The sequence below is a fragment of the Pristiophorus japonicus genome, chromosome 6, assembly GCF_044704955.1.
Source record: "Pristiophorus japonicus isolate sPriJap1 chromosome 6, sPriJap1.hap1, whole genome shotgun sequence".
In the NCBI taxonomy this organism is placed as follows: Eukaryota; Metazoa; Chordata; class Chondrichthyes; family Pristiophoridae; genus Pristiophorus; species Pristiophorus japonicus.
The window spans coordinates 67,316,986-67,329,703 of record NC_091982.1 but is presented as its reverse complement, the minus strand read 5'-3'; the positions used below and the strand labels follow the sequence as shown (position 1 = coordinate 67,329,703).

Genomic DNA, 12,718 nt, shown 5'->3' with positions numbered 1-12,718 from the left:
CTGGTCGGGGTGGATCATGTGGTCCAGCACGGCACCAAGGCGAGCAGACATCGCCCTGGCGAAGATTTTGTAGTCCGTGCTGAGGAGGGAGACCGGGCGCCAGTTCTTAAGGAGGCGGAGATCGCCCTTCTTAGGCAGCAGGACGATGACTGCCCTGCGCCAAGAGAGGGGCATCTCCCAGGTCACCAGACTTTCCCCCAGGACCCGCGCGTAGTCGCCCCCCAGGACGTCCCAGAACGCCCTGTGGAACTCCACGGTCAGCCCGTCCAGCCCCGGGGATTTTCCCCTCGAGAGCCGGTCGAGGGCGCCGGTCAGCTCCGCCAGGCTTAGCGGAGCTTCCAGATTTTCGGCGCCCTCCGAGCTGACCTTCGGCAGGTCCTCCCACAAAACTCTACGCGCTTCCTCGCTGGACGGCTCCGGAGAGAACAGGGCCCCGTAATATTCACGGGCCCTGTTGTTGACGCCCTCCGGGTCCGAGACGAGAGAGCAGTCGTCGGCCAGCAGCGTCAAGAGCTGCTTATGGACACTCTGTCTTTTTTCCAGCGAGTAGAAGGGGGAGCCGCGGTCCAGATCCCGCAGGAACCGGATCCGCGACCTCACAAACGCGCCTCGGGACCCCACGAGTGCAGGTCCTTCAGTGCGGCCTTCTTCGCTTCGTACACCGTCCGCAGGGCCAGGTCCCCGACGACTTGACCGAGACGGGACTCCAGGTCGAGCACCTCTTTTTCTAGGCGCCCGTCCCTGGCCGCCCGCCTCTTGGTCGACCCCCTCGCGTACTCTTGACAGAAGACGCGGACATGAGCCTTGCCCACGTCCCACCATAGCCTGCTTCCTTCTCCAGTCGGCCCAGAAACGACGGAACGAGTCCTGGAACCGCATGTCCTCCAGCAGCCGGTTGTTAAAATGCCAGTACGCGGACCCCGTCCTCGCGCTGAGCGAAGCGAGCTCCGCCCATACCAGGTGGTGGTCCGAACACGGCACCGGCCGCCGGGACGCAGGAAACGTACGCCCGAGACACGTAAAGGCGGTCGACTCTGGACCATCCTACTCCAGGCCTCACCCAAGTAAAGGCGCTGGAGTCGAGATGGAGATTTCGCCAGACGTCCACCAAGTCGAAGGACCCGACCAGGTCCCTCAACTTCTCCATCGCCGTCATGCTCTGCGGGGCACCAGAGCGGTCCCTCGCCTCGAGGGTGCAGTTAAAATCCCCCCCGAGGACAATGCAGTCGCCGACATCGACGGAGCCACGAATAGCGGACACCTCTTCGAAGAAGCGCGTTTGCTGCGGGCTGGGCTGAGGGGCGTACACGTTCACGAGATGGAGCGGCACGTCCCCCAGGCGAACCATTATGTGCAGCAAGCGGCCTGGCACGGGCTCCTCGACCCCCAAGATCTCCGGCTGAAAATGCGGGGCCAGCAAGATGGCCACCCCACTAGAAGTGGCGGTGAGGTGGCTCATGCGGACCTCTCCTTGCCATTCCAGGAGCCATGTGGCTTCGTCTCCCGGAACGGTGTGGGTTTCTTGCAGGAAGCACACCGCATATTTCCCCTCCCGCAGGAGCGAAAAATTGTTAAATCTACGGCGTGCCCCTCTGCCGCCGTTGATGTTGAGGCTGGCTATGGTTATCTTCATGACAAAAGCATAGTGCAACCTCTACCTTAACCTATTGTGGTCGGGGGGGGGAGTGGAGTCGTTTGCTGACCTCCACTCCTTCAGCAGCCCAGCGAGGAACTTTTTGAGCCGGCGCAGCTCAAGGCCTTGCGCCTTTGATAAGGGCCCGCCCGAGGCCATGGTTTTAGCGGCGACGCGGACGGAAGCGACGAGCAGCCCCGGCTCGGACCATCTTTCCCGGGACAGAAAGGTTCGGTTGCGGCGACCCTGGCTCTCAACCAAAAAGTCCCGGAGTTCCTCTACGGGAATGAGGGGGGACTCAGCGGCGGGCACGAGGAGATCCACCGCCTCACTGGCGATGGACTCGAGATCTTCACCCGCATCCTCCACAGAGTCCCCGTCCACCTCCGGGAGGTCGCCGCTAGCAGCCGGCCCGTCGACCGCACGAGGTACGGCAAACAGCCCGGACGCTCCATCCGTCCCTGGCTCTGCCCCGATACCACCCCCAGGATCGTCGGCAGAGGAGTCCCCACTGGGCTCTTTTAGAACTGGTGCTGGGTCGGGAAGCGACAGCGGAAGGGGTTCCTCCTCCGCCCCAGGAACCGGGGAACACGGAGTGACCTGGTCAAAGTAATGTTCCAGGTCCACCAAGTACCCCAGCTCCAAAGTAGGGGGCGAGGGTTGTTGTTCTTCCCCCTCCCCGCCGCCACCCCCCGGCCCAGAGTGTGGATGTATGTTAAAATTGTCTGCAGTTTCATTTTCTGCAGAGTCGAGCAAGTCCCGGGGGAAGTCAGTTATTGGCTGGGCGGGCTCAGGTTCGGACTTTTCGGCCCCGCCCGCCTCAGTCCCCGGGACACTCGACCCGGCGGCAATGGATTCCTCCGCTGGCCCCACGACAGGCAGATCTTTCACGCCATCCCCGGGAGGCAGCGGCTGGGCAGCCTCGACTGTCTCACCCTCCCCGGGGACAGACTCCTCTCGCCTACAGCGCAGCTTGGGGGCGCTGGTAGGTGACACGGGACACGCGGCGGGCACCGACTCCTCCACGGAGGGATGTTGTTCCCCCTCCGCCTCATTGGAGCGGTGCCTCCTTTTGTTCCTGGGGGGGAGCGGAGGCAGGGAGACCCCCATGTCTGCCGAGGCCTCCCGCTCCACTCCCCTTTTCCTTATCATGTCCGCGCCTGAACCCCTCTGCGGTATTGATCAAGGGCTCGGGCACGGGCTCAGGGCACCCCGCGCTCGCCGGTGACGGGGTTGGGCCGAGCGCGGTAAACAAGTTGTTTGGCGCACCGAGGGGACCCGCCTCTAGATGTTTCGCCTTCTTCCGCGCCTTCTTTCCGGTCGGACGCTCTCCCTCCCCTCCGCCGGAGGCCGTGAAAACAAAGGCCCCCGACGATGCCCGCGCACCCACAGCTCCTGGCACGCGGACGCTACTAGGGGGAGGGGTGGCGGCGGCGCCAGCCTTGGCCGCCTTCGGTGGTTTGGCGGCTTTGGAGGCGGGGCAGTTCTTGCGAACGTGCCCCACCTCCCTGCAGGTATGGCACCGCACGCCGTCCGACGTCCAGAAGACGCGGTAGGCAGTCCCCTCGTGCACCACATTAAAATAGCCCTTCGTCATCTCCTCCCACGCCAGCCGGACAAAGAGCTGGCGGCGGAAGGAGAACACATGGCGCAGGCTGTTCTCCCTGAGGCCGAGCGGTATGGGGTTGATCCCCGACCTTACCTCCCCCAGTTGGTGTAGGTGAGGGAGGAGTGGCTCAGCAGGAACAAAGGGCGGGACGTTTGAAATGATGACCCTCTGCGCGGTGGCCTCGAGAGGGTCCACCGGCAGGAACGTCCCGCGCACCGTGAGCCCCTTTTCGAGGGTCAGGGACACCGCCCGCTCCGACCCCAGGAAGAACACGGCCTTCCCAGACATCTTGGAGGCTGCGACAATGGCCGAGGGGCCGACTACCCCAGCCATCGCCCGCACGCACTCCTCGATGGGGTGAGTGTAGCTCTTGACCCCGTGTTTTTTAGTTATCAGTCTGAATGGTGGCAGGGCAGCAGGAGGCGCAGTGGATGTGGACGCCGCCTGCGCATATGTCCTTGCTGGCCCTGCCACCGGCGTGGATGGGGTCGCCATCACGGGGTCCCTTTAAGGGCTACACCCACCCCAAAGTCACAGGCCTTAATGGTCTTAATTGGCCGCATTTCAATGTATGAGCAGAGGAGCTCTGAAAGAGGCACACCTCTCCCCTAGTTGGCAATTGGGGAAGGGCCTTGCTCCCTCTGCTCAGTTGTCTTAATTTTTTCTTTTTTTTTTCAGTTGGGAGGAAGGGCTCTCAGAGAGGGGAGAGACAGAGAGAGAGAGAAGGAGTTGGGTGGGGCGGGAAAGAGGGAAGCTGCGAGGGCAGGTCTCCCCTCACAGCGATGGGTGGGTGCACTCCCCAGATGGCAAAACAAAACACAGTCTTTGAGGTGGTCTTCGGGTGGGGGGAGAAGATGTCTTCACCTGGGGCAGCTGGAGCCACACAGGCACACACTCCCAACGATGTTAACCAGGGTAATCAATAGTTATCAGCCTGGTAGCTCCAGCTATCCCAGGCTAGGCAATGGGGGAGGGGTGCTTCAGTGGTGTGTGGGGCCTAGTTGTAAGCAAGACCCCCACACACACTTCCACACACACACACACCCCCCGCGATGTTCCGGCCCTCGAAAGGTCTTCCTTTCTCCCCCCCACCAATAAAACAATGTCTTTCGGGGAATGCACCAACACCCACCTGTAGAATATTGCAGAATCTCCCTCCTTCCACACAGGTTGTTGCTCTTTCCACTCTCTCTAACTCTCTGTATGAGTAATAAAGTTGGTAATTTTTCTGCGCTCCACCTCTCCCTCCGGATGTTGATTGGGTAGCAAGCCAGCCCTTTTCCTCCTATTCCTGGGCTGTTCTCAGGGCTCACTCCAGGCTTTCTAGACAGGAGCTAAAGCAGGGAGTTCCTTCTCTCTCAACAGCACAGCTCCAATTGAATAGGCCACACCTCCACTGCTCCACCATTGGTCCTTGTGCATGAAACTCTTTTAGGATCCTTGTGCATGAAACTCTTTTAGGAGTCAACAAAAAACATTAAACCGTTCCCCCCGATCTGGGGGAAACACCAACATTTACAAGGCCCTTTTTTTATTTTTTGGGGGGTTTTTTTGGGCACAGAATCAAATTTTTTCCAAGCGCCCCCTATAAAAGGGGAGGGGGACGTGTAAAGCAAACGTGATAACCACTACACTACAGAAACTCCCAAAAGGTTAGTTTGCAGGTGCAGCAGGTAATCAGGAAGGCGAATGGAATGTTGGCCTTCATTGCGAGAGGGATGGAGTACAAAAGCAGGGAGGTCCTGCTGCAACTGTACAGGGTATTGGTGAGGCCGCACCTGGAGTACTGCGTGCAGTTTTTGTCACCTTACTTAAAGAAGGATATACTAGCCTTGGAGGGGGTACAGATTCCGGAGATGAGGGGGTTACCTTATGATGATAGATTGAGTAGACTGGGTCTTTACTCGCTGGAGTTCAGAAGGATGAGGGGTGATCTTATAGAAACATTTAAAATAATGAAAGGGATAGACACGATAAGGCACAGAGGTTGTTTCCACTGGTCGGGGAGACTAGAACTAGGGGGCACAGCCTCAAAATACGGGGGAGCCAATTTAAAACCGAGTTGAGAAGGAATTTCTTCTCCCAGAGGATTGTGAATCTGTGGAATTCTTTGCCCAAGGAAGCAGTTGAGGCTAGCTCATTGAATGTATTCAAATCACAGATAGATAGATTTTTAACCAATAAGCAAATTAAGGGTTATGGGGAGCGAGCGGGTAAGTGGAGCTGAGTCCACGGCCAGATCAACCATGATCTTTTTGAATGGCGGAACAGGCTCGAGCGGCTAGATGGCCTACTCCTGTTCCTAATTCTTATGTTCATTGGATATATTCAAAAAGGAGTTAGATATGGCCCTTATGGCTAAAGGGATCAAGGGGGATGGAGAGAAAGCAGGAAAGGGGTACTGAGGTGAAGGAGTTCCAGGTGCGTGGAGGGAGTCGGGAGTTGCGTCGCTGAGGCCTATAAAAAGGCCCAACGCGTCGGAGGAGGCTCGGGAGTTCCAGGTGCATGGAGGGAGTCGGGAGTTGCGTCGCTGAGGCCTATAAAAAGGCCCAACGTGTCGGAGGAGGCTTGGGAGTTCCAGGTGCGTGGAGAGAGTCGGGAGGTGCGTCGCTGAGGTGTGGCTTGTGCAGCTACAGGGTGAAGGCAAAAAAGTAGAAAGAAATCAAAAGGTGACGTCACAGCCAAGGCGGTAAGTGATTGGCTGGTGATTGGTGAGTAACTTTTCTTTTTCTTTTTTTCATCAGTAAGTAACATTTAGCATTGGTGTTGCCAACTTAAGTGTATCTAAGGGTTAAGTCATGGCAGGAGAGCTCGGACATGCGTTATGCTCCTCCTGTACTATGTGGCAAGTCAGGGATGCTTCCGGTGTCAGTGACGACTACGTGTGCGGGAAGTGTATCCGCCTCCAGCTCCTGACGGACCGCATTGCGGCACTGGAGCTGCGGGTGGATTCATTCTGGAGCATCCACGATGCTGAGAATGACGTGAATAGCACGTTTAGTGAGTTGGTCACACCGCAGGTAAAGGGTACTCAGCCAGATAGTAAATGGGTGACCAGCAGGAAGAGCAGTGTAAGGAAAGTAGGGCAGGGGTCCCCTGCGGTCATCCCCCTGCAAAACAGATACACCGCCTTGGGCACTGTTGGGGGGGGGGGATGACTTATCGGGAGGGCAGCAGCAGCCAAGTTCATGGCACTATGGGTGGCTCTGCTGCACAGGAGGGCATGAAAAAGAGTGGGAGAGTTCTAGTGATAGGGGATTCAATTGTAAGGGGAACAGATAGGCATTTCTGCGGCCGCAACCGAGACTCCAGGATGGTATGTTGCCTCCCTGGTGCAAGGGTCAAGGATGTCTCGGAGCGGGTGCAGGACATTCTGAAAAGGGAGGGTGAACAGCCAGTTGTCGTGGTGCACATTGGTACCAACGATATAGGTAATAAAACGGGATGAGGTCCTACGAGATGAATTTATGGCGCTAGGAGCTAAATTAAAAAGTAGGACCTCAAAAGTAGTAATCTCAGGATTGCTACCAGTGCCACGTGCTAGTCAGGGTAGGAATCGCAGAATAGCTCAGATGAATACGTGGCTTGAGTGGTGCAGAAGGGAGCGATTCAAATTCCTGGGGCATTGGAACCAGTTCTGGGGGAGGTGGGACCAATACAAACCGGATAGTCTACACCTGGGCAGGACCAGAACCAATGTCCTCGGGGGAGTGTTTGCCAGTGCTGTCGGGGAGGAGTTAAACTAATATGGCAGGGGGATGGGAACCTATGCATGGAGGCAGAAGGAAATAAAAGAGATAGAGGCAAAAGATAGAAAGGAGAATAGCAAAAGTGGAGGGCAGAGAAACACAAGGCAAAAAAGAAAAAGAGCCACATTACAGCAAAATTCCAAAGGGACAAGGTGCGTTAAAAAGACAAGCCTGAAGTCTGTGTTTTAATGCAAGGAGTATCCGTAATAAGGTGGATGAATTAACTGTGCAAAGAGATGTTAACAGATATGATGTGATTGGGATTGCAGAGACGTGGCTCCAGGATGATCAGGGCTGGGAACTCAACATCCAAGGGTATTCAACATTCAGGAAGGATAGAATAAAAGGAAAAGGAGATGGGGTAGCATTGCTGGTTAAAGAGGAGATTAATGCAATAGTTAGGAAGGACATTACCTTGGATAATATGGAATCTATATGGGTAGAGCTGCAGAACACCAAAGGGCAAAAAATGTTAGTGGGAGTTGTGTACAGACCTCCAAACAGTAGTAGTGATGTTGGGGAGGGCATCAAACAGGGGTGCATGCAATAAAGGTGCAGCATTTATCATGGGTGACTTTAATATGCATATAGATTGGGCTAACCAAACTGGAAGCAATACAGTGGAGGAGGATTTCCAGGAGTGCATAAGGGATGGTTTTCTAGACTAATATGTCGAGGAACCAACTAGCGGGGAGGCCATCTTAGACTGGGTGTTGTGTAATGAGAGAGGATTAATTAGCAATCTCGTTGTGCGAGGCCCCTTGGGGAAGAGTGACCATAATAGATGGAGAATGAAACAGTTAATTCAGAGACCATAGTCCAGAACTTAAAGAAGGGTAACTTTGAAGGTATGAGGCGTGAATTAGCTAGGATAGATTGGCGAAGGGTACTTAAGGGGTTGACAGCGGATGGGCAATGGCAGGCATTTAGAGACCGCATGGATGAACTACAACAATTGTACATCCCTGTCTGGCGTAAAAATAAAAAAAGGGAAGGTGGCTCAACCGTGGCTATCAAGGGAAATCAGGGATAGTATTAAAGCAAAGGAAGTGGCATACAAATTGGGCAGAAATAGCAGCAAACCAGGGGACTGGGAGAAATTTAGAACTCAGCAGAGGAGGACAAAGCGTTTGATTAGGTCAGGGAAAATCGAGTACGAGAGGAAGCTTGCAGGGAACATTAAAATGGACTGCAAAAGCTTCTATAGATATAAAAAGAGAAAAAGGTTAGTAAAGACAAACATAGGTCCCCTGCAGTCAGAATCAGGGGAAGTCATAACGGGGAACAAAGAAATGGCAGACCAATTGAACAAGTACTTTGGTTCGGTATTCACTAAGGAGGACACAAACGACCTTCCGGATATAAAAGGGGTCAGAGGGTCTAGTAAGAAGGAGGAACTGAGGGAAATCCTTATTAGTCGGGAAATTGTGTTGGGGAAATTGATGGGATTGAAGGCCAATAAATCCCCAGGGCCTGATGCACTGCATCTCAGAGTACTTAAGGAGGTGGCCTTGCAAATAGCGGATGCATTGACAGTCATTTTCCAACATTCCATAGACTCTGGATCAGTTCCTATGGCGTGGAGGATAGCCAATGTAACCCCACTTTTTAAAAAAGGAGAGAGAAAACAGGGAATTATAGACCGGTCAGCCTGACATCGGTAGTGGGTAAAATGATGGAATCAATTATTAAGGATGTCATAGCAGCGCATTTGGAAAGAGGTGACATGATAGGTCCAAGTCAGCATGGATTTCTGAAAGGGAAATCATGCTTGACAAATCTTCTGGAATTTTTTGAGGATGTTTCCAGTCGAGTGGACAAGGGAGAACCAGTTGATGTGGTGTATTTGGACTTTCAGAAGGCTTTCGACAAGGTCCCACACAAGAGATTATTGTGCAAAGTTAAAGCACATGGGATTGGGCGTGATGTGCTGATGTGGATTGAGAACCTGTTGGCAGACAGGAAGCAAAGAGTAGGAGTAAATGGGTACTTTTCAGAATGGCAGGCAGTGACTAGTGGGGTACCGCAAGGTTTTGTTCTGGGGCCCCAGCTGTTTACATTGTACGTTAATGATTTAGACGAGGGGATTAAATGTAGTATCTCCAAATTTGCAGATGACACTAAGTTGGGTGGCAGTGTGAGCAGCGAGGAGGATGCTATGAGGCTGCAGAATGACTTGATAAGGTTAAGTGAGTGGGCAAATGCATGGCAGATGAAGTATAATGTGGATAAATGTGAGGTTATCCACTTTGGTGTTAAAAAGAGAGATGGACTATTATCTGAATGGTGACAGATTAGGAAAAGGGGAGGTGCAACGAGACCTGGGTGTCATGGTACATCAGTCATTGAAGGTTGGCATGCAGGTACAGCAAGCGTTTAAGAAAGCAAATGGCATGTTGGCCTTCATAGCGAGGGGATTTGAGTACAGGGGCAGGGAGGTGTTATTACAGTTGTACAGGGCCTTGGTGAGGCCACACCTGGAGTATTATGTACAGTTTTAGTCTCCTAACTTGAGGAGGGACATTCTTGCTATTGAGGGAGTGCAGCGAAGATTCACCAGACTGATTCCCAGGATGGCGGGACTGGCATATCAAGAAAGACTGGATCAACTGGGCTTGTATTCACTGGAGTTCAGAAGAATGAGAGGGGATCTCGTAGAAACGTTTAAAATTCTGACGGTTTAGACAGGTTAGATGCAGGAAGAATGTTCCCAATGTTGGGGAAGTCCAGAACCAGGGGTCACAGTCTAAGGATAAGGGGTAAGCCATTTAGAACCGAGATGACGAGAAACTTCTTCACCAGAGAGTGGTGAACCTGTGGAATTCTCTACCACAGAAAGTTGTTGAGGCTAATTCACTAAATATATTCAAAAAGGAGTTAGATGTAGTCCTTACTACTAGGGGGATCAAGGGGTATGGTGAGAAAGCAGGAATGGAGTACTGAAGTTGCATGTTCAGCCATGAACTCATTGAATGGCGGTGCAGGCTCAAAGGGCCGAATGGCCTACTCTTGCACCTATTTTCTATGTTACACCACCACCTCCAGGTCCCCCTCCGAGTCACACACCATCCTGACTTGGAAATATATCGGCCGTTCCTTCATCATCGCTGGGTCAAAATCCTGGAACTCCCTCCCTAACAGCACTGTGGGAGCACCTTCACCACATGGACTGCAGTGGTTCAAGAAGGCGGCTCACCACCACCTTCTCAAGGGCAATTAGGGATTGGCAATAACTGCTGTGCCTTGCCAGCGATGCCCATATCCCACGATTGGTTTTTCTTTTAATTTTTTTTGCGATTTATGTTGGTTGTGGTGCCGTGGGCAATGTTTTGGGAATGTTTCTGTGGATTTTTTTTCGGTTCCTCTCCCCCCACCCCGAACCTCCTCCAGACGACTCTGGGAGCGCATCCGGCCCGGCTCTTTAGCTCGGGAGTTTCCCACGGTAACGCCTCACGAGAGATGTACAACGCCTCCCTTAGTGCTGCGTCCCCTGACTCAGGTCCCAGCTGCCCAAACTGTTCCCGGGCGCTAACTTTCCCGCCCGCCACCATTACCGCCCCAAAAACATTAATGCTGAAAATCCGGCCCTTACATTTATATAGCACCTGTCACGACCACCAGATGTCTCAAAGCACTTTAGAGCCAATAAAGTAGTTTTGGAGCGTAGTTATTGTTGTAATGCAGGAAACGCAGCAGCCAACTTGCGCACAGCAAGCTCCCACACACAGCAACATGACAATGATGTTGATTGAGGGATTAATATCGGCCCCGGGACACTTATATCAATGTCTGCCCAGCATGGAAGTATAATCTCTCTCCATAGCATATTAAAACTTCATGACAAAATAAATGACAAATACAGCCAACAGGAAATCAAGTGGTGCAGACAGGACATTTTAATGCACTGTATAGAGAAAGATACCTTACTTACATGCTGGGCAGAAATTGATATAAGTGATAGCTACCTTTTGGTTTACCGGTTTGCTGCAGCTATCATCTCCCCATTTTCCATTTTCAGTTACAGACCGGCAGGGGCCTTGAGACAAAGCTACCTCGTGATGTCTGCTCTCCCCAAACACTCAGCGTGGTGCCTCATCAATCAGTGAGGTAGCTCTCCACCACAGAGCCTTGCTCTGGCTCCAGCAGCATCCAGTGCCACGTGTCAACCAGCTTCACAATCTCATTTGGACCGCCTCTACGGAATCCCTAAGCTGGGGGCCTTCTGTGTTTATTTTTATATCACAAGGAGCTGTCAGAGCTGCCAATGGATGATGCATCTTCAGCCTCCAGATTGATCTCTCAGCAGCCGGAACGCTTCATTAATGGGACTGGGACAGCAGGTCTTGCAGCGGGGTGGGAAAGCCCACCGAGACATTCCCCTTGCAGACACCGACGCATCACCTCGGAGGATTTTCCCATCTGCTGCCTGCAAGAGTTTAATTTCGCTCTCAGTCAATGGGATTTTCATTCCCCAGATCTCATTACTTCTCCCCGACACTCTCTGCTAGACTCACTGCCACTCCAGGCCCAGTGATTAACGATGCGATTACCAAAGCATCGGCGAATTCCTGGCACGTGATGCGAGGAAGACACACCTGGACTTTGCTGTGTCACCGACTTACAGAGCGCAGGACAGGCAGATACAGTGATCCCCACCCCCATCCATTGTGTTGTGCCCCAGGGCGGGTCCCAACTCCAACCTCACACACCAGACTCTTCAGCTATCTTCTCGGGAAGGGGAGCGGAGGTGGTTTCCAATTACCTTCCTCACTGTGTTTCTTTATTGGGGCTGAAATTCCGGTCGGAGGCTTCCCGCGGGCAGATGCCTCCGACCTGAATCATTTCTGCGAAGTTACCTGGTGGTCCGGGAGGAGCGTGGAATTCCGGTGGGGAAGCCTTCTCTTCCCGCGCTGCAGAGCGCGCTCCCGTCCTCGAGGTACAATCACGTGTGAGTGCTCAGCCAATCAGGTCCAGTATTAATAGCAATGGGGACTCTGTATCGACACGTTCTCATCGCTATTAATTGAGAAAAAGACCCAAACACAGTAACACCAAACAAAAAATCAAAAACACAACTCACATAATTAAAATTAATTGAAATTAAAGTTAATAAAACACTTAGAGAAAACATTTTAATCGTTTTTTTAATTATGGTTTAAAATAAATTTAACGTAGTGTGCAGGGTTTTTAAAAATAAAATGTGTTTTTTTAATTTTATTTTTTATGTTTTAAGTGTGTTTTAAAACTCTTGCCTGTAACAGTGGGCTATGCACCGGCTTTTATCAGGCGCAAGGGTTTTGAGGACATTTGCCGAGCAAGATATGGGTAAATCTCGCAATCTTGCCCACGCAAATGTTCTCGCTGCCGAGATGTGGATGATCTGTCAAATTCCAGCTCGACAGATCGGAAAAGCCGGTTTTCAGCGCATGTGCATTATGCACTGAAAAACGGCTTTTGCGATGCCTTCTCCGGTCCGTACGCACCCCATATTGACTCCGTACGCACCCGGGGAGGCTGGAATTTCTGGGCCATTATTTTTGGAGTTCCTTCTCCTGGTTGGGTTGCAGCCAAGGCTAAAGACTCTCCACTTACCCGTTACGCTGAACTCCACACACCCACCAGACACCGCTGCAGTGTTCAGAACCAGTGCCCCGATCTCCATTCACCGGGACTGCCTGGAGTGGGACTCGGAAACAACCCTTCGGCCCCAGAGTCGGGGACACTACC

At 52.7% G+C, this 12,718-nt stretch overlaps 1 long non-coding RNA gene across 3 annotated transcripts in view; it reads right to left on the bottom strand.

The window, feature by feature from the left end:
* LOC139265151 (uncharacterized) overlaps positions 1-11,926 on the bottom strand; it is a 226,033-nt gene extending 214,107 nt beyond the window's left edge. For all 3 annotated transcript variants that reach the window (XR_011593478.1, XR_011593479.1, XR_011593477.1), the window contains exon 1: positions 11,848-11,926. This is a non-coding gene — a long non-coding RNA (uncharacterized lncRNA). The remainder of the gene's footprint in view (positions 1-11,847) is intronic.
* Positions 11,927-12,718: the final 792 nt, after the last annotated feature.